Source organism: Macrotis lagotis, chromosome 1 (assembly GCF_037893015.1).
Source record: "Macrotis lagotis isolate mMagLag1 chromosome 1, bilby.v1.9.chrom.fasta, whole genome shotgun sequence".
Taxonomy (NCBI): Eukaryota; Metazoa; Chordata; class Mammalia; order Peramelemorphia; family Peramelidae; genus Macrotis; species Macrotis lagotis.
In genome coordinates, this window is record NC_133658.1 from 470,554,338 (window position 1) to 470,574,890 (window position 20,553).

Genomic DNA, 20,553 nt, shown 5'->3' on the forward strand with positions numbered 1-20,553 from the left:
CATTTCATTAAATGCCCATCTTTTCCCCTGGAAGAGAAGGCTCAGCTTTGCTGGATAGTGGATTTTTGGCTTCTTTCCAAGCTCATTTTCTATTCAAAATTTCTCATTCTAGTCACTTTGATCCCTTAATGTTGATGTAGCCCAGTTATGCATAATCCTACTGTGTCTCCTTGGTATTTAAATTGTTTCTTTCTGGCTGCTTGCAAGATTTTTTTCTTTTAACTAATAGTCCTGGAATTTGGCCAATAACATTGCTTGGTGTTTTCATTTATGATCTCTTTCAGGAAAGGATTGATGTATTCTTTCAATAACTATTTTGCCCTCTGGTTCCATAATATCAGGGCAGTTTTCCACCACTAAATCCTATAATATTAAGTCCAGGCATTTTTTTTCTTCAATGTTTGTAGAAAATCCTATAATTCTCAGGTTGTCCCTTCTCTATCATTCTTGAGGTCAGTGGTATTGATGATGAGGCATTTTACATTTTCTTCTATTTTTTCGATCTTTTGATTTTGTTTAACAGAATGTCATGAAGTCATTAGTTTCTACCAATTCCATTTCTTCTGTTTAAAGATGAATTTTTTTCATTTATCTTTTGTAACTCCTTTTCTAGTTCATCAATTCTATTTTTGAAGGAGTTTTCCATTTGCCCATGTGTAGTTTTGAGAGAATTATTTTCTTTTTGTATTTGTTTGATTGCATTTTCCAAGGATTTCTTTTCTTGTTGTGAGATATTAATTTTTGTTTTAGTTTCTTTTCCCAGTTTTTTCCAATTGCTTTTTAAACTCCTCCTTGATTTCTCCCAGGAAGTCTTTCTGGTCTGGAGACCAATTCATATTCTCTTCAGAAGTTCTAGATATCTCTGGGTTAGAATCTGTTTCTTCTACGAATTTCTCCATAGGCTCCCCTTTTCGATGGCCTTTCTTCATTTTCCTAGGATATTGTGTTGGGGAGGGGCTAGCTCTCAGAGTTTCCAAGCCCTGACCAGTAGGAAGCTCTACTTGTGTTCTCTAGAGTCTTTGAATCCCTCTCTCTCTAATCCTGGCAGAAGTAAGGAGGGAGGGAGGAGGGGCAGTAGTATCTGAATTGTCCTTGACCAATGGGCTGGGCCCTGGGGGAGGGAGTTAATCTCCCTTTCAGCTGAGTGACATCCATTTCCCACACTTGAGCCTGAGGGAGTGGGGGAGGTTGGTCATTCTCTCTGGGAAGAATGTTCTTCAGAAAGTATGGAACTCAAGTCCTGTGCCCAGCTGTTCATTTTCCAGGGGTACTGAGCAACTCTCAGTGCTATAACTCACCTTCCCAACTACTGGGGCTCACCAGAGTTCCTTTTCCCCCATCCAAAGATTCCATGGCTAAAATTATTCCTCAGACCCTCCACGCACCAATGTCTCTGTGGCTAAGGCCATTCCTATGTCTTCTCCCCAATGCTATCCCTGCAAACACCTTCGGCTCTCCAATCCCTGTTCACTGTAGTCCCCTGAGACAGGCCTTGCTGCTAAGTGTTCTCCTATCTTCTTTTTCTGGATTTTTTTGATCAAATTTCTATTAAGAGGTTTCTTTCATGTAATTTTTGAGGGGAACCAGGAGCACTTAACACAGTGCCAGTCTTCTCTCTACCCTCTTGGCCAGCAGTTGCAAATTTCCTTTCAAAGTAACTCTCATTCACATTTTTAAACTGTAAAAGATATTTCTCCTAAATTGCTTTTCTAGGGCAAAATTCCCCCCTTCAATTAATTGTCACATAACAAAACTCTGAGTTGCTTTTCATTCTTCAGTTTTATAGAGGGCCATGTACATCTCCCATGATACCTTGATTTGTGTGTGATTTAGTTTTAAGTGACTTTGATGAATTTAAGCAACTCTAATTAACTCTCTCTTTATGGATCTTCAAAATCAAGTGACAAAACAAATTTTAAGAGAGTAGGCAATGACTCAAGATACAGCAGATTGCTGGCATCTTTAAGGCCTACGATCAAGGTGTTCCATGCCTTCCTGGTATTGGAACAAATTGTTCTAATTTATCCATGAAATTGAATGGAATCTCACTGATAGGGTTAATAATCCCCCTAAATCACCAATAGACTTGAGGTCTTTCACTTATTCTCAGACTGATTTAGCTCATTTGCTGAAATTATTTACAGGAGCATGACTTCAACATTTATTTCTTATTACCACTAGCAAGAGTAAAGTAAAGGTGGACAATAAAAGTGGAACAACAATCCTGAAAAGAGTTCAGTAAACCCTCACACCAGAAATGCTGGCCCTCCATGAACTTACCTAGAGTTCCAGTCCAAGATGGAGGAAATCTTCTCTGAGTTCAAATCTAGCCTCAGACACTTAATAACTTTGTGATCCTTGGTAAGTCAGCTAATTTTGTTTGCCTCAGTTTCATCATCTCTAAAATGAAATGGAGAAGGCAATGTCAAAACACTCCAGTGTATTTGCCAATCAAACCCCAAAGTTTACTACAAAAGGTCTTATGCAACAGAACAACAAAAGTGGTCTGTTTTGGTGTACCTCTGTCACGACTTCTGTGATCTCATATTTTAATATAATTATAAGCACTTTTAAAATGTGGTACCTAAACTGTAATTTTCAACTTCGAAGTGATTTTTAATCAGATTAAATGTCTTTTCCTTTCAATGATCCAGTTATTGATGGAGTTAATGAAATGGATTATGGGTAATCACTCAGATGATTTTTCCCAACATTCCCCTCAAAACAATTTTAAATAATGCTTCAAATTAAATTTTGGAGATGCACAGCCAACAATAGGTTTTCAAATAAGACATTCTTTGAGGGTAAGAAAATTTTAGAATTTCAGCAGAAATCTGTGATATTTATGTAGAAATCCATCTGACACCTTAATATGTAGAGGCAACAACTCCATAAGCTCTTTGTCCAGAAATGGTAAGGTGATTGTATAACTGGTAAGAAAGAGATTTTAGGTTTTATTTTTTTTTTTACTTTTACTGCCTGTAATTGGTAGTGATCAGCAACTATTGCCCATAAACAAGGAATCAGGAGACCTTACTGAATAAATATTAGAGCACAGACCAGAAGACCATTGACAAATGAAAATCTGATTATCATAACTTAGAGAAAAACCAGAGAACAGATCAGTGACCATAACTCTCCCTAAATCATACCGTATTGGAAGCTTCAAAATAATTTCTGACCCTCAGTACTAGTACTGAAAAAAAGTAATTAAAACAGCCCTGAAATTTAGGACAAGATCTTGCCAACACCCGATGAGAAGATCCCAAAATTAATATATGTCAAAGTCAAGAAATACACAGGAAATATGAGAAAACATCAACAACAAAGACAGGGAACTCAGACAAGTAGGAGGATCAATTTTAAATCAACTGTCACCAGTGCCTCAACGAAATATAATAATTAGACCTAAGTGTAACAAGAATTTTAGAAAGTGTTAATGAAAGAGATGAATGGAAAAGAAAACATTAGAAAATAAATGAGAATCATACAAGAAATGAAAAGGAAAACAACTTAAAAACAGAATTGACCTAGTGGTAAAAGAGGGATAAAAGTGCAATGAAGAAATGAATTACTTAAACATCACAATTGGGAGAATGGAAAAGGAGCAACAAACAGTAAAGAAAAAAAATCTTTTTTTTAAATTTAATTCTCCCAATTCGATTTACAGATAGCCTTCAACATTTATTTTTTGAAAGATTTTGAATTCCATTTTTTCTGCTTTCCTACCTTCCTTTTCCCCTCTTAAAAACAGTAAGTAATCCATTATGGGATATATATATATATATATATATATATATATATATATATATATATATATGTATATATATATATATATGTATATATATATATATATGTATATATATATATATATATATATATATATAAAATCATGTTTAGTCATGTGTGAAAAAAGAATCAGAAAAAAGGGAAAAATGAGAAAGAAAAATATAAACCCAATTTTAAAAAATGAAAATAGTATGCTTTGGACAGAATTCAGATTCCATAAGCTCCCCCCTCCCCACTCCACTGGATGTGGATAGAATTTTTCATCACAAGTCTTTGAGAATTATCTTTGTTTATTGTGTTACTGAGAAAAGTTAAGTCAATTCATTTTTGATCACTATAAATTGTTGTTAATGTGCACAGTGTTCTGGATCTTCTTCAACATTTATTCATGTAACTCTATGTTTTTCTGAATCTGCTTGTTCATCATTTCTTATTACTCAATATGATTTCATCACATTCATGTAGGAAAATTTGACTAGCCATTCCCATAACTGATGAGCATCCCTTCAATTTCCAATTCTTTTCCACTGCAAAATAGTTTTTTTTTATATGACTTTTCCCATTTCTTTTGATCTCTTTGGAATATAGGCTTAGTAGTTGTATAAGAGGGATCAGAGGATACCACTTTTATTGCCTTTAGAAATAATGCCAAATTACTCTCCAGTTCACAATTCCATCAATAGTGCATTAGTGTCCAAACTTTTCATCATCCCTCCAAAATTTTTCATTATATTTTTTTGTCATTTTGACCAAAGTGATAGGTATGAAAAACAGTACCTTAAATTATTTTCAATTTGACTATCTCTATTCAATAATGATTCAGAGAATTTAGAAATTAAGAAAAATTCTTCATAGATATCAGAATCCATTAAATGGGGAAAAATTCACAAAAGAGAACAATTAGAATGAGGGAGTCAGAGACAAGATGGCCGAGAAAAGGCAAGGACTTGCCTGAACATCTTTCTAAACACTTCCAGTTTAACCCCTCCTTTGAATCATGAATATAACAAATATTAGAACTGCAGAAAGTACTAAAATACAGAGTGAAAAAATTATACAGCCCAAGACAATGTAGAAAGTTGGCAAGAAAGTCTATTTCACTAGGGTGAAAGAGGCACACTATCTAGTATAGGCTGTACTAGTAGTACTGGTAGGCTTCTACCAAGCCAGAAGCAGGCTGATGAAACATCTAAATATGTTCTTATTGTTTAAAGGGATTTAGAGAACAACAGTCTATGTTTATGTTTATTTGAGCATATTTGTAATCGAACATATTTTATGAAACACAATATATCATAAAATATATGTGCTTTGGAATTATTGTATTTATTCCCTCATTGTTTATTAATAAACATCTTAAGTTCAATCATTTTTGTAATATTTACAAGATAAATTGTGATTTTTCTGTGAACCTCTTGCTGTTACCAATGGGAAATTAGAATTTTTATCAAGGATATTTGATCTTTGTAAGCTGAACTCATGTGAAGCTCTAATTATTGGTACTTCCTATTTAAGAGCTTATGGGAATATTAAGTGATATTATTCTGTTTCTGACTATAGATAAAATCATAAAGGAATGTAGTTGACCTAAAGTACATAATGACTGGAATCCTATGGGCTTTTACATGGAACTGGGGTTCTCATGGAAAAGACTGGGAGAAAAACTATCATAATGGGCTCAGGAATTCTCCTGACTCATTTTCCCTGAAGTAACATTTATAATATCCCTCCTGCCTGATATTTAGATGCACCAATATAATTGACCTTTGAATGAAATTGACATCAAAATATGGGTAATATTTTCCTTATGTTTTTATTATTTCATGCAAATTTTCTTTAATCATGTTAGATGATAAATACTATAGGACAACTAAAATACTGTAAAATGATTAAGGTATAAAATTTGGGTCATTTGGCTTAGAATTCTTTATGTTTTAACAGTTAGATGATCAAGTCTTAGATTTTCCATCTGTAATAGTGGTTATTCAGTTAAACATAGCTAGAAATTAAAAATTATTTCTTATGTACTGTATAAAAATGGTCACTCAATATATTTATATATACCCTTCCTGAATGTTTTATTTCAGCTGAAGTTAAATTGGTCGCTTTAAAATGAGTTCATTTTTATGAGTCCATATTAATTTATATGCTCTATTATTGATTTCTTAGTGAAATATCACCATCCTAAATGAGATATGAATAATGGCAAGAATGAAAATTAATGCCATTTATTAAGAATGAATGTTATGCACACACTGGAGAGGGAAGATTCACATGATTTTTCTTTACTAAAAGGAAAAACTCATGGAGGTCATAATCATAGAAAGATATTATGGTGACAAGGAACATAAAAATACTCAGATAAAGCTCACAAAGTGAAAGCTTCCACATTCAATGATTCCTAGAAAATATATGAAATGACCTCAGACCATAGAAGAGCATAAAAAGGATTTCAAAAATCAATTGAGACAAGTAGGAGAAAATATGAGATTAATGAGAGTGATGCAAGAAAATCATGAAAAAAGAGCCAACGGCTTAGTACAAAAATGTACTGAAGAAAAGAACGCAAAATGGTAAAAAAAGGTCAAAAGGTCAACAAAGATAAGAATGTCTTTTAAAGCAGACCTGGCCAAATGGAAAAAGGGAGAAAGATTCACTGAAGGAAAAAAAGAAAAAGATCTATAAAGTAATATTGAACAAATGGAAAAAGCAAGCACAAAATCTCATGGAAGAAAATAGTTCCCTAAAAATTACATTTGAGAAAATTGAGATGTTGACAGGAGAAAATCCTCTCTTAGGTTCTCTCTCTATATATATACATAATATTCAAAGCTCATAAAATAATTACTCTAACTAAATTTTCAATTCTCCAGCCCAAGGTAATCTGGAATGACTATGTGCCAAATCATGAATTAGTAAAACAAGTAAAAGATTGAAAAAATAGAAATCAGCATGAAAAATTTAATTGGGAAAGCAATTAACCTGAAGAAGAGACCCAAGAGTGCTTATTTAAGAAACCATGGGACTGGGGCAGCTAGGTGGCTTAGTGGATAGATCCAGTCCTGGAGTCAGGAGGACATGAGTTCAAAGCTGGTCTCAGAAACATAAGTACCTAACTGTATAACCATAGGCAACTCACATAACTCTACTGCCTTATAAAGATCTGAAGAAAATCATAGAATTACCTGAAAGTCATGACCAAAAAAAAAAGAGCTTAAACATCACCTTTCAAAAATTATGATAAGGGGGGCAGCTAGGTGGTGCAGACCTTGGAGTCAGGAGTACCTGAGTTCAAACCAGCCTCAGACACTAAAATAATTACCTAGCTGTGTGGCCTTGGGGAAGCCACTTAACCTCATTGCCTTGAAAAATCTAAAAAAAAAAACTATTATGATAGGAAACTGCCCTGATATTCAAGTACCAGAGGACAAAATAGAAATGGAAAGAATCCACCAATCACTTCCTGAAAGAGATGCCAAACACCCAAGCATATTTTAGTCAAATTCCATACCACCCAGGTCAAAAAGAAAGTAGTTCAATCATTCAGAGAGAAAGAATTCAAATATTATGGAGCCTCAGTCAGAAACACATAAATTATAGCAGCTTTCCCATTAAAGAAAAATGCTGGAATTAAAACCATGAATTGCCTACCAAGAAAAACATAATATAATCCTTAGGGGGAAATGGATATTTAGTAAAATTGAGAAATTCAAAGTTTTGCTGAAGAAAAAGAAAAGCTGAAAAGAAAATTTGACATTTAAACCAATATTCAGGGAAAACAGAAGCATAGATAATCATTGAAGAGAAACCCTAAGGGACTCATTAAAGATAATATGTTTACATGCCTATATGGGAAGATGATAGTAATGTCTATGAACTTTATCATTTTTAAGTCAGTTAGAAGGAATGAAGGAATATATCCAGAAAGAAGACATGGATAGGAATCTATTATTTTGGAGTAATCTCAGAAAAAGAGATGTATATTTTGCGATTGGGGAAAAGGGAAAGATAGAAAGAGGAGTAATTTCTAACATCAATGAGAACAAGGAAGACAACTCACAATGAAGAGAAAAGTGGGAAGGGTGACATGCAAAATTTGAACATTGTTTTCATCTGAATTCTTTCAAGGAGGTAATATTACACACACACTCGTGTGTGGGGTTTCTTTTTTTAATTTATTAATTAATTTATTTTTTCATTCATATACACATTTATATTTTTAATTTACAAGATTTCCGTCGAGGCAGAGCCAAGAGCCAAGATGGGCAACAAGATAAGAGCCTCACTTAGATGCTCTCTCAATATATATATATATATATATATATATATATATATATATATATATATATATATATAAATATATATATATATGTATATATATATATATACATATATATATATGTAATATTTCAAAACTCATAAAATAATGACTCTAACAGTTACTTATTGAAAAACACTTTCCATCTCCAGACAGAAAGACACTTTTTAGTTTGCTGGGAATTGAGTTGACTGCTCAGAGTAAGAAGAGCTCCCCCAGAGATAGTCCACATTAGGAGAATAAAATAAAGAAACAGAAAAGGTAAGAAATTATCAGAGAGCTCAAAAAAGCACGGAAAGTTGGTGGTCTTATTGGAAGCAGGTCTGATGAGAGTGGAAGTGAATCTGATGCCTCTGATAATGAAGAAACTGACTATGAGAATTCAAAAAACATGAATTCTGGAGATGATGATGATGATTTCAATCCATTTCAGGATGAATGTAGTGAAGATGATGAAGATAATCCTTGGTTAATCAGGAAAGACTACAAGAAAAGCAAAGAGAAAAAATAGAAGAAAAATATTGATCCGGATTTTATTCAGTGCCTTATTAGCATCAGGTCTGGAATCAAAATGAACAAATTTTTCTTTAGCTTCGCTTGTCACAACTCCTAATAATACACAAGCTAATAGTAAAAGTAAAAGCAACAGCCTTGTAGCAAGTCAGGATGCTGATGAAACAGCCCAGCAGATGAAGAAAAATTTGTGGGACAAATTGGAAAAATTAGCTGAAGCTGAAGCGCTTCCTCCTAATACTGGATGAACTTATTGATGAACTGGGTGGCCTGGAGAATGTTATTGAGATGACTGTTCAAAAGGAGAGAGTATTAAGCAATGATGACAGAAGCATATCTTATGAGTCATGGTCTGAGATTGACATGCCTGTGGAAATTCTCAGCATCACAAAAAGCATAGATTTGTGGATGGGCATAAGAATATTTTCATTATCTCAGAAGCTGCCACCTCAAGTATTTCCTTACAAGCAGATCATAGAGCTAAAAATCAGAGACAAAGAGTACATATGATGTTGAAATTGTCTTGGAGTGCTGATAGAGCAATTCAGTACTTTGGAAGAACTCATAGATCAAGTTACTGCTACAGAATATGTATTTCTAATTTCTAAATTGTCTGGAGAGCAAAGATTCGTATCTATAGTTTCTAAAAGACTGGAGATTTGGGGAATTTTCACACATGCTGACCAAAGAGCAACAAAATCTGGAGATTTGAGCAGGTTCAACTTTGATAACAAACATGGTAGAAATGCTTTGGAGATTGTTACAAAATCCATTCCCTGATGATATCACAACCTCCTGACTATCCAGGAGAATTCTTCAAAGATGTCCAACTAGGATTAATAGTCATGACCCTTATAACTGTAGAAGATCATTTTGGAATTTTGAATCTTTATAAAGAGTACAATAATATAGGAAAATCCCTAAATTGTATTGGTTATGGTCCTTCAACATATTCCCTTCTTTCAGTATTTCTTCAGATACACTTAATGCAGTCATGCAAAATGCCAAAAAGAATGGTAGCTACGTTATGGGTATCTTAGATCTTGGCTGTGGAGATGAGAAAGTCAAGAAAACAGATGATAAGAAATTTTTAGCACCTTGATATTCAACCTCAGGCCATGTTGAATTGTATACAATCAGTGTAGAGAGAGGAATGTCTTGGGAAGAAGCAACCAAGATTTAGGCCAAACAGACAAGACCAGATGGTGGTTTTTATGTATTGCTACAAATAAGAAATAATAAGAAGACTGCCATCTTTGTTAAAGAAGTGAATGTGAAAAAGATGCTTTTCTTGGTTTATGTAACAAATACTGGAAAACAACTTAAATTAGAGACATTGGCTGATCTGAAAAAGAAATATAAGAATGTAACTTCAAATGATATCCTGGTTCATTGGCTAGATCAGCATAATTCATCTACAGATACATGTTCTCATACATATTGGAGAGGCAATTACAAAAAGCAAATTTAGGATTAGTTTGTGAAATAGGGCTTCAATGCCACACCTATTATTTTTTATGTGGCTCAGTCCTAAGTGTTTGGACAAAAGTTGAGAGTGTCCTACCATCTGTCAGTGGCACAAATGTGAAGATGAATATAATTTGGTTTCAAACAGAGGATGAGAAGCTGATTGTGGGTTTGATCATTCCTGCAAATTGTATCTCTCCCCTTGTAAATCGTCTGTCAGCATCAGACCAGTCCCAGCAGCTCACAATCAAGCAGAAACAGATATGGCAGCAGCATCACCCACAGAGCAACAGCATTTTTAACAACTTGTAAAAGGATAAGACTGCAGGTTTTGACACGGGTGTTTCTGGAAAAGCTATCCAAGTATATCATTTACATAAAAATCAGGGAAAGATTTCAAAGAAATTTTTCAGTGGTGCTCTCTCTGGTAAAATTTGGGGGACAAGAAAGTACCTGGAAAAGATGGCCAAACTGAGATTCAGTGATGTTGATGGTAGTGCAAATGTCCTTCCCTACCTAGGCTTTTCCTCTAGTACTTAAATTCCCATTTGCTTTGAATTTAGGCAAGCAGGAGTGTCTATTTTTAATTTTACTTCATGAACTTTTTTGTTTATTTTTATTTCTTAAACTAAGACCATCATTTGTGCAAATGTGTGGCATTGTCCAAACTGGCTTTACCTTGACTTTGTCCTTCAGAACTCATGGTTTATGCAGGACATCCATGCCAGGCCTGGAAGAGACCGCCCAGGATGCATGCCTTTGAGTCTATAAATAGAGAAATTCTATATTGGTTTTTCCTTTCACCATGTAAAACAGGGTTAGTATTAAGCATGAAATGGAAATGGTTACAAATCATGCATTCTGCTTCTTTCCCTTTCCAAGTTTTTGTTCTGACAGTGCATGCTTTTGAAAACATGACATGAGGAAGGTCCCACCAAAGGCAGCAGACAGAGAGGATCACAATTGTTGAGGCAGCTGGGCTTAGGGCCTTCTCCAGGGTGTAGATGCAATTGTTGCTTTGCTCTCCTTTTCTGAGACAGTGAGTCCAATACATACATACATACATACATATATATGTATGTATGTATTCCTATATATATATGCCCTTTTTTGGGATAAAACTCTTAAATTAAAAAGTAGTTTATTTTATTGTAATAATTATTTTCCTTATATGCTACAAAAATTATGGCTCAAAGCCTATTTTTCTCAAGATGGAATTTTCCTTAATTGGAGATGCTTATGAAAAAAAGTACAAATTGACCTCTGTCCTGAAAAACAATCCTTTTATTTTTTACTTCATGAATGTAATTTAAGTTGTCACTTTTAAGACAATCCTTTACTTGAATTGTAAACTAGACAATGGGGAAAATGTTTTAAGTTTCTGCTGTACATGCTCTTTGTTACCCAGTAACTTTAATACTATTTAATATGTTGTAAGACATTTACAGAGTTTATCTGAAACTATTTAAAATAGTAATGTACAAATGTGAATAGTCACTTATCTATAATATGGTTGAGGGTTTTTTTTTATTCCTATAATAGGAAATGTTTATAACAAGTGAGGGACAATATTTGTCTTTTTTTCCTTGCACCAGTTGCGCTATTGAAAAAATTTGAGCTTGTATAAACCTGTCCAGAAAGCTGCAAGACACCAAAATCTTGTAGAAAACAAATAGAAGTTATTGGACTAACAAAAAATAAACAAGCATTATAAGCAATGGTGTAAGCTATAAAGGCATTCCTAATAAGATCAGGGCTGGAACAAGGATAGCTTTTATCAATATATTTTTTTTAATTTTTTAAAGTTGTTTTTATTTAAGGCTATGAGGTTAAGTGTCTTGTCCAAGGTCACATGGTTAGGTAATTATTAAGTGTCTGAGGCCTGATTTGAACTCAGGTCATCCTGAATCTAGGGCTTGTGCTCTTTCCACTGTGCCACCTAGCTTCCCCCTCTTCTTTCTTTCTTTTTAAATCAAACCAACCTAAAGTTTATCTATGTTATTGCTTTTTTTCATAAAACCAACTCTTATTTGTTCAATAGTTTCCTAGCTCTCAAATTTATTAATTTCTCCTTCAATTTTTAGAATTTCTAATTTGGCATTCATTTGGGGTTTTTAATTTATTCTTTCTCTAGATTTTGTAGTTGCCTGCTTAGTTCCTATTGCTCTATTTCATTCATGTTAGCATTTAAAGATACAATAAGTTTTCTTATGTTGTCTTATAATTGTGATTGTCTAGGATGGAATCCTGCCTTTTTCACTTCAGCTGAAGCATAAAACATTCTACTTCAATCTGTTTCCTTTACTCTGTATGTATCTTTCTATTTCAAATGAGTTTGTTGCAAGTAGCATATTGAAGGATCCCAGTTTATATCCACTCCGCTATCTACTTAGATTTTTTGGGATAGCTCATCCCATCCACATTCAAAATTATAATTACAAACTCTTTATTTAATCTCCATGTTATCTTCCCTCAGTTTGTATTTTTCTCCTTTTTTTCACTTTATGCCTGTTTCCCAGTATTTTGCTTCTGACTTCCACTTCCTTTACTGTCTGCCCCATTATGTCCAACCCACCTGCTCTTTTCAACCCTTCCCTTTGCCCTTCTTCCATCCTTTCATTCTGTCAGTTCCTCTTTTCCTCTCCCCTCCCCCTTCCCCTCTTAATATTTCAAAAGTAAGAAAAGTTTCTAAACTCAACTGAGCACATGCGCATGTGTGTGTGTTTGTTTGTTTGTGTGTGTGTGTGTGTGTGTGTGTGTGTGTGTGTGTGTGTGTGTGGTGTGTTAATTCCTCTTTGAGTCAAATCTCATGAGAGGAAGATTCAGGCAGTTCTCACACCTTCCCTTCTTTCCCTCTATTGTATGTGACATAGCTTACCCCATTCAATCTACACCATGCTCCCATTTGTAATAGCTCCCCATTTTAAGGAGATATTATTTTTAATCATTCTATCACTCACAGAAAAGTTATAAGAATCCATTACTTCTGACTAAGTATAATTCCACTAATAAAGGTGTAATTCTCAGGAGTTATTAGAATCTTTCTCTTAAGTGAGGATACAGCCAGCTTCAAAATATTGGATAACATTTTTTTTTATTTTCCCTTCTAAGCTTTTCCTGTATCTCTTAAGTCTCTTATTTGAATTCCATATTTTCCATTTAGCTCTGGAAAGAAAAACTTGAAAGTCTCTTATTTCATTAAATGTTCATCTTTTCCCTTGGAAAAGAAGGCCTGGTTAAGTGGCTTGCCCAAAGCCACACAGCTAGGTAATTATTAAGTGTCTGAGACCAGATTTGAACCCAGGTATTCCTGAGTCCAGGACTGGTACTTTATCCACTGTGCCACCTAGCCACCCCTGAATAGTGAATTCTTGAATGCATTCCAAGCTCCCTTGCTCTCTAGAATATAATATTCCATGCTCTTTGATCCCATAATGTTGGTGCAGTCAGGTCCTGTGTAAACCTTGCTGTGCCTCCTTGGTATTTGAATTGGTTCTTTCTATTTTCTTGCAGGATTTTCTCCTTGTTCTGGTAGTTCTGGAGTTTGGTCACAACATTCCTTGGTGTTTTTACTTTGGTATATCTTGGTGTTTTTATTTTGGTATATCTTTTTTTTGGGGCGGGGGTCAATGTATTCTTTCAATAATTATTTTGTCCACTGGTTCCATGATATCAGGGCAATTGTCTTTCCTTATATCCTGAAGTATGGAATCCAGGATATTTTTCTCCTCAAAGGTTTTAGAAAAACCTGCATCATTTAATTGTCTCTTCCTGATCGATTCTCCAGGTCAGTTGTTTTGTCAATGAGCTATTTTTCATTTTCTTTCTATTTTTTCATCTTTTAAGTTTTCTTTAACACATGCTTGGTGTCTCATAAAGTCTTTAGTTTCCATATATTCCAGTCTCGTTTTTAGAGAAGAATTTTCTTCAATTACCTTTTGCAATCCCTTTTCCAACTGATTAGCTCTATCTTTGAAGGTCTTTTCCATTTTCCCTATTATGTTTTTGAGAGAATTATTTTCATTTTGAACCTGTCCATTTCCATTTTTGAAGGATTTGTTTTCTTGTTGCTAAATGTTAATTTTTTTCTTGCATAGTGCTAATTTTCTTTTGCATTTCCTTTTTACAATTTTTCCATTTGATTTTTAAACTCCTTCCTGATGTCTTATAAGATGTCTTTCTGGACTGGAGAGCAATTCATATACTACTCTGAAGTTATAGTCCTCAAGGTAACATTCAATCGAACCCACTTTCTCTGGCCTTTCTTCATTTTCCTAGGATCTTGTGTTTGAGGGAGTGGCTGATTCACAGACTTTTGGTGTTGAGATCCTAAAGGTCTTTGCTCACTGGGTTTAGTAATCCTACATGCACCAGTCATTAGGGGATGCCAAATGCTTTCTCTGCAGTGTATGTGACTTTGATGAGTGGCCTACTCCTTTTCCCTGGTCAGGGTCAGGGGCAGTGCAGGATCTGAGTCATCCTTGAACAATATGGACTGATGCCTGTGGCTACATATTTAATCTCTTAATCCTCAGTCAGCACTGGGGGAGGTCTGTGGCTCATACCTGAGTTTAGGGGGATAGGTTGAGCTGTTACCATGTATGTTCAGGGGACAGTCACTTTCTCCCACAGGAATGGAAGGTAGGGTATTGAAATGGTAAGAGGGGATTTTGCTGAAAACTTGCAGCCCTGGTCTTCTATTCTTCTATGGGTTCTATGGACTGAAATTCTTTATTTTTTAAAAATTCTTTTTTATTTGTTTGTTTATTTATTTATTTGGAATTTTACAATTTTTCCCCTACTCTCACTTCCCTCCTCCCCCACCCTCCACAGAAGGGAGTCTGTCAGTCTTTACATTGTTTCCATGGTATACATTGATCAAAATTTAATTTGTTGATAAAAAAAACATATCCTAAAGGGAAAAAAATATAAGAGATTGAAAAATTACATAATATAGTAACTTTTTTTAAAATAAAAGGTAATAGTCCAAATTCTGTTAAGAAACTTAGTTTTTGTTAGTTCTGAGGGAAAGCCAGGAGAGCTTAAGTGACTGTCTGGCTTCTTTTCACCATCTTGGCTGAATGCCCTGTATATTCTGTCAAGGACATTGTTATCTTCTTGATTTGGATATTTGGACAGTTTTCCATATTAACTTCCTGATATTTTCCAGATTTTTTTTAGATCTAAACTTTCTGGTAGACCGATAATTCATTAATCATCTATTCTGGATCTATTTTCCAGGACAGTTGTTTTCCCAAAAAGGCAATTACACTTTGTTCAAATTTTCAAACTTTTTTATTTGACTGAGATATGTTTTGTGGTTGTTTTCATAGAGTTTCTGAAGCTGCTTTAGCAGGTTGACTTCTGTTTTCTTCTTCTTATATACTTTTTTTTTATCATCTCTAGCTGAATAGTAGCTTTCTTTTGCAAATGTCTGGTTTGTATTTTTGCTCATTTTGACAGTTGAACTCTGTTTCTGGGGTATGGGACTATAGTCCCAATTTTTTTTTATGCTACAGTCAGGTTTTATTCCCTGCTTTATTCCTTGCCAATGTGTTGCCTATGCAATCTAAGAGTTGCCAATAGATTGGTTTCGTTTCCCCCCCCCACCCCAGTCCTTTTTTTTAGCTATGTGACCCTAGGCAATTCGCTTTTTTTAAAATTTTTATTGAATTTTACAATTTTTCCCCCTAGTCTTGCTTTCCTCCCACCATCCCCCACAGAAAGCAGTCTGATAGTGTTTACATTGTTTTCATGTTATAGACTGATAAAAATTTAAATGTGTTGATAGAAAAATCATATCCTAAAGTAAAAAGTAAAGTATAGGAGATAACACAATTACATAATAAGATAACTTTTTTTAATTAAAGACAATGGTCTTTGATCCCTGTTGAAACTCCACAATTCTTTCTTTGGATACAGATGGTATTCTTCTTCACAGTTACCCTACATTCCTGATTATTGCACTAATTAAATGAGCAAGTCCACTAAGGTTGATCATCAACCCCACCAAGGATACTCTTATTGCATTAAATATTCTTCTGTTTCTGCTCATCACACTTCATATCAATTCATTGAAGTCTTTCCAGGCTTCTCTGAATTCCCATCCCTCCTGGTTTCTAATAGAAAAATAGTGTTCCATAATGTACTTATACCACAATTTGTTCAGCAGTCATTTCCCAATTGATGGATGTTCAAACAAATTTCCAATTCTTTGTCATCACAAACAGAGCTGCTATGAATATTTTTGTACAAGTAATGTTTTTACCCTTTTTCCCCATCGCTTCAGGGTATAGACACAGTAGTGGTATTGCTGGATCAAAGGGTGTGCACAGTTTTGTTGCCCTTTGAGCAAAGTTTCAAATTTCTTTCAAGAAATGCTGGATGAGTTAACAGCTCCACCAACAATGTATTACTGTCCCAGACTTCCCACATGCCTTCCAACATTGATCATTGTCCTTTCTGGTCATATTGGTCAGTCTGAAAGGTGAGAGGTGGTACATCAGAGATGTTTTAATTTGCATTTCTCTAATAAGTCATGGTTTAGAGTAATTTTTCATATGACTATGGATCGATTTCATTTCTTCATCAGTAAATTGCCTCAGTATAACCTTTGACCATTTGTCCATTGGAGAATGTATTTTTTATGAATTTCATTCAGTTCTCTCTATATTTTAAAAATGAGACCTTTGTCAGAAATGCTATTAGGAAAAATTGTTTCCCAGTTTACTACATTTCTTTTGATCTTGGCTGCAGTGGTTTTGCATGTGCAAAAAGCTTTTTAATTTAATGCAATTAAAATTATGTAGTCTGTTTATAATGATGTTCTCCATGTCTTCCTTGATCATAAACTGCTTTCCTTTCCATAGATCTTACAGAAAAAGTATTCTTTGATCTTTTAGTTTACTTATAATATGAAGCCATTTTGATCATATCTTGGTATATTATGTGAGATGTTAGTCTAACCCAAGTTTCTGCCATACTAACTTCCAATTTCCAAACAATTTTTATCAAAGAGAAAGGTTTTATCCAAGAAGCTGGACACTTTGGGTTTATCAAAAAGCAGATTGCTATAATTATTTCCTGCTATCTCTTTTGCACCTTGTCTATTCAACTGATCGACCACTCTATTTTTTAGTCAATACTAGATAGTTTTGATGACTGCTGCTTTGAAATATTAGTTTACATCTGGTAGGGCTTTTGCACTTTTTTTCATCAAATCTCTGGAAATTCTTGACTTTTTATTCTCTATATGAATTTACTTACAATTTTTTCTAGTTCATTAAAGTCATTATTTTTGGAATTTTGATTGGTAGGCCACTAAAAAAAGTAGTCATTTTTATTATAGTAGCTCACCTATCCATGACCAGGAGATACATGTACAGTTTCTTAAATATTATTTTATTTGACTGAGATATGTTTTGTGGTTGTTTTCATAGAGTTTCTGAAGCTGCTTTAGCAGGTTGACTTCCAACTACTTTATATTGTCTGATGGTAATTTGAATAGGATTTCATTTTTAGCTTTTTGCTGCTGTATCTTGCTAGGGATATATATATATATATATATATATATATATATATATATATATATATATATATATATATATATATGAATTCTGAGGATTTATGTGAGTTTGTTTAAATGCTGTGACTTTGCTAAAGCTTCTAATTTTTTCTAGTGTGTTTTAGATGATTTTTTTAGAATTCTCTAGGAATACCATCATGTAATCTGCAAAAAGTGAGAGTTTGTTTCCTTCTTCCCAATTTTAATTCCATCAATTTTTTTTCTTCCCTTATTGCTGAAGCTAACATTTTTAATACAATATTTGAATAGTAGTGGTGATTATGGGCATCCTTGTTTCACCCCTGATCATATTGGGAATGCCTTCAGCTTATCTCTATTCTAAATAATGCTTGTTGATGGTTTCAGGTAGAAAATGCTTATCATTCTGAGGAACAATCCATTTATTCCTATGTTCTCTAGTGTTTTTTAGGTTTGCGTGCTGTGATTTGTCACAGGTTTGTTCAGCATCTATTGAAATGATTTAAGATTTCTATAGGTCTCTTATTGATATAGTTAATCATACTGACAATTTTGCTAATAGTGAAGCAATCTTGCAATCATGGGGTAAATCCTGTTTTGTCATAGTGTATTATCCTAGTGATAACTTGCTGTAATCGCATTGCAAATATTTTATTTAAGCATTTATATTCATTAGGGAGATAGATCTTTAATTTTACTTCTCTATTTTGACTCTTCCTGGTTTAGGAGCAACACCATATTGGTGTCATAGAAACAGTTAGGTAGAGTTCCATCTTCACCTATTTTTCCAAAGAGTTTATATAGAATTGGAACCAACTGTTTCTTAAATGTTTGATTGAATTCACTTGTGAATCCATCTGGCCCTGTAAATTTTTTCTCAGGGTGTTCAATAATGGCTTGTTGAATTACTTTTTCTGAGATAAGGTTATTTAAATAATTACTTTTCTCTTCATTTAACCTGGGCAATTTATATTTTTGCAAACATTCATTTCACTTGGATTATCAAATTTATTGGCATAGAGTTAGGCAAAATAATTATGAATTATTACTTTAATTTCCTCCTCTGTGATGGTGAGTTCACCTTTTTCATTTATGATCCTAGCAATTTGGGTTTCTCCTTTCTTTTTTTAAATCAAATTAATCAGAGGTTTATCAATTGAATTTTTAATAAAACCAGATCTTGGTTTTTCTTTAGTTCAATAGCTTTCTTGCTTTTGATATTATTAATTTCACTTTAAATTTTAGAATTTCTAATATGGTATTTAATTGGGGGGGCTTTAAATTGTTCTTTCTCTAATTTTAAAAGATGCATATGTAGTTCATTGATTTCCTTTCTCTAACTTATTCATGCTGGCATTAATAAATAATATGTCCATTGACAATTGCCTTGGCTGAAGGTACTTTGAATAGGATATCTCTTTCTAGCTTTTTGCTGCTGTATCTTGCTAGGGATATATATATGAATTCTGAGGATTTATGTTAGTTCATTTATATTCTGTGACTTTACTAAATTTTCTAATTTTTCTAGTGTGTTTTAGATAATTTTTTAGAATTTAGAATTTAGAATACCAAAATTTTTGTATGTTAACTCGTTATTGTAATCATCTGAGATGAAATCATTAATTCTTTTTATAATTTTTTTATCCATCCATTCCTTAAATTGATATTTAGTTTCCAATTAGTTTTAAGTCTATCTCTCCTTGGTCCATTATTGCATGTGATTTTTATAGCATTATGATCTAGGAAAGGTGTATTCATTATTTCTATCTTTCTGCATTTGACTATAAGGTTTTTTTTGGCTATAATATTTGGTCAATTATTCTGTAAGTGCCATGTACTGCAAAAACAAATTATGTTCACTTCTATACCTATTCAATTTCCTCCAGTCTATTACGTCTGGATTTCCTAAGATTGAATTCACTTCCTTAACATCCTTCTTGTTTATTTTATGGTTTGATTTATCTAAATCTGTGAGTTGGTGGTTGAGGTCTCCCACCAGAAAAGATTTGCTATCTATGACTTCCTGCAAATCCTTCAATCTCCTTTCTAAGAATTTGGATGCTATACCATTTGGTGCATACATATTTAGTATTGAAAGTACTTGATTGTCTATGCTACCTTTTAGGAAATTATGATTTCCTTCCTTATCCCTTTTAATGATATCTACTTTTGCAGATGCTTTGCTTGAGATAAGGATTCCTAACCCTGATTTTTTCATTTCAGCTGAAGCAAAATATATTTTGTTTCAATCTTTTACCTTTAATCTATACATCTCTTTCTCTTCTTCAAATGAGTTTCTTGTAAGCAGCATGTTGTAGGATTCTGGTTTTTAATCCACTCTATTATTTGCTTACATTTTCTGGGAGAATTCATCCCATTCACATTCAAAGTTATAATTACTGCTTATTGCACTCCATGCTATCTTCCTTCTGTTTGTATTTTCCCCTTTCCCCTTTTATCCATATTCCTCAGCTTTTTGTTTCTGAATACCAATACCTTCCATGTGTTTGCCCCTTATATCCAGCCCCCTCCCCTTTCTTTCCCCGTTTCCCTTTGCCCCTTCTTCTCTCCTTTCCTTGTTAGTTCCTCTTTTCCTCCCCCCTTCTTTTTCCCCTTTTAATACTTGAAAGGTAAGATAATTTTCTTAACTTAACTCAGTGTGTGTGTGTGTGTGTGTGTGTGTGTGTGTGTGTTTAACTTTAAGCCAAATCTGATGAGAGTAAGAGGCAGGCAGTTCTCTCATCTACCATTCTTCCTTCTATTGCAATAGGTCCTTTGTACCTCTTTATGCAGTATGATTTACCCCCATTCAATTGCCATCTTCCTGTATCTTTACTACACACCCTTAAGGATATATTGCTTTTTAATCATTTTGTCAGTCATGGATAAATCATGAGTGTCCATCACTTCTCACTAAGCATAT

The 20,553-nt window shown here is 33.8% G+C and overlaps 1 pseudogene; it reads left to right on the forward strand.

The window, feature by feature from the left end:
- The window catches only part of LOC141504710 (protein strawberry notch homolog 1 pseudogene), a 41,663-nt pseudogene extending 31,264 nt beyond the window's left edge, over positions 1 to 10,399 (forward strand).
- The last annotated feature ends 10,154 nt before the right edge of the window (positions 10,400 to 20,553 follow it).